Source organism: Cydia splendana, unplaced genomic scaffold, assembly GCF_910591565.1.
Source record: "Cydia splendana unplaced genomic scaffold, ilCydSple1.2 scaffold_49_ctg1, whole genome shotgun sequence".
NCBI classification, from domain to species: domain Eukaryota; kingdom Metazoa; phylum Arthropoda; class Insecta; order Lepidoptera; family Tortricidae; genus Cydia; species Cydia splendana.
Window position 1 is genome coordinate 336,635 of NW_026946892.1, and position 1,705 is coordinate 338,339.

At 37.3% G+C, this 1,705-nt stretch overlaps 1 long non-coding RNA gene across 1 annotated transcript; it reads right to left on the bottom strand.

Moving 5' to 3' along the window:
* Window positions 1-321: 321 nt before the first annotated feature.
* On the bottom strand, window positions 322-1,097 carry LOC134805703 (uncharacterized). Its single transcript, XR_010146369.1, has 2 exons — window positions 924-1,097; window positions 322-806 (listed from the first exon to the last, which is right to left on the bottom strand). It is a non-coding gene; the product is annotated as an uncharacterized LOC134805703 (long non-coding RNA).
* Between the last annotated feature and the right edge of the window lie 608 nt (window positions 1,098-1,705).

The following is a 1,705-nucleotide window of genomic DNA, read 5'->3' on the forward strand; positions in this document are numbered from 1 at the left end:
ATATTTAGCCACAGATGGAAAGCTTAAGTTACAATCCAACGTTATTTTGGGCTTTAAGAACAAAGGAAATTGTTTTTGGTAAAATGTATGAACATACAGTGTGTACATACTTGATTTTGGAACGTTTTTTTTTTCTAGATAGACTTCAACTTGAAAGCTTGCAATTTTAGGACAATTTTGGTGTAGTAATTTAATTTAGTTAGTGGCCTGCTTTCACGGCATTTTGCATTCATAGCTTTGATATAAAATGTTGTCTATGTGAAATATGTAAGATACTTACACAGAGCTAAAAAGGGTTCATTGTAGTAAAAAACACAATAAATGTAGCATTGTTTATTATAAATAGTAATGATACAATAGTGCCACATCAATTTGTAAGTCTTTTGCCATCATATTTAAATATTTTGAGTTAAACTTATTATACAACGGCGGTTTCAGTACAATTTTAATGTTTAATGTCCGTTGAACTTATTTATGAGGTGTAGATCCAAACAGAGGTGTTGCTGGCAGTAGTTGGAAGTTTGCAGGAACGGCGGAGAAGTGGAAATGTTTGAGTGTCCGGCAGCAGCAAGGTTGATAGTCTCCGGCAAGTGATTTGTGTTGTGTTCCTCTTTAGTAAAAGGCTTTGAAATTGTGAAGATATACTTCTGCAGCGCACTGCCAGTGCCTGTGTTCCCATGTTTTTTCATTGTTTGAGTTCTGAAGGTACAAATTCCTGTAGTCCGGTGTCCAGTTATAGGCATAGCTGGATATCTATTGCTTTTATGGTGGTCTGTCGTTCAAATTTAGCACAGTTTTGTAGGAATCTGTAACAATTTCAATTGCAATTTAGAGTTAAAAAAATACTAGATAGATTTTTTTTCTAAAATACAACTTCGGTTCAGTTCAGAGTGTGAAGAAGATATCATTATTGGATGGATTACCTGTGTTTATTGGTAGATTTAATTCCATTCCAAGTTCGCATTTTGACAAACTAGATATTGAAGTTCTGAGTATGTATTTGTTCGAAGTTGATCACACTCATATCTAGTTTCTCCAATTGGTTACAGTAATGGCTGAAATATAGATAAATCTAATAATAAATGCGGCGAAAGATAGTTTTTTTTGGCAGGTAAGGCCAAGCGCGCACCACGACTTTTTGTCGCGCGATAATTTAGTCGCAGAAATGTAACGTATGTGTTTATATGGCAGTGCGCGCATATGCGACAAAAAAATCGCAGCGATTTTAAAATTGTGATTTGTCACATTTTTCCGCGACTGCTCGCGACGCGATTGTCGCAAAGTGAATTGCGGCATACGGAGTTGTATGGCCCCGCGCGCACTGCGATAATAAAATCGCACCCGGACCTCAGTCGGCATATCGCTCTCCAAGCGTCAACATGTCGGAACCTGCTGCTGAAGACGCTAGATGTTGACCATTTAATTATGGAAATAGAAGGAGATCACCTTTGTGGTATAAATACTCAAAGTCATACAGCGATCACATATTAAAGACAACGTTTCATGACAAACGACTGGTACGAAATCCATGTTGAGAATGAACAAACCGCGACTTTTTCATCGCAGTGCGCGCAGTGAATTTTCTGCGATATATTACAGCGCGATTCTAAAATCGTGTCGCAAAAACTAAAATCGTGGTGCGCGCTTAGGCTAAGGTTATAATTCGCAAAATATCTCGGTGACATTTAACTTTTTAAAAGCAAGA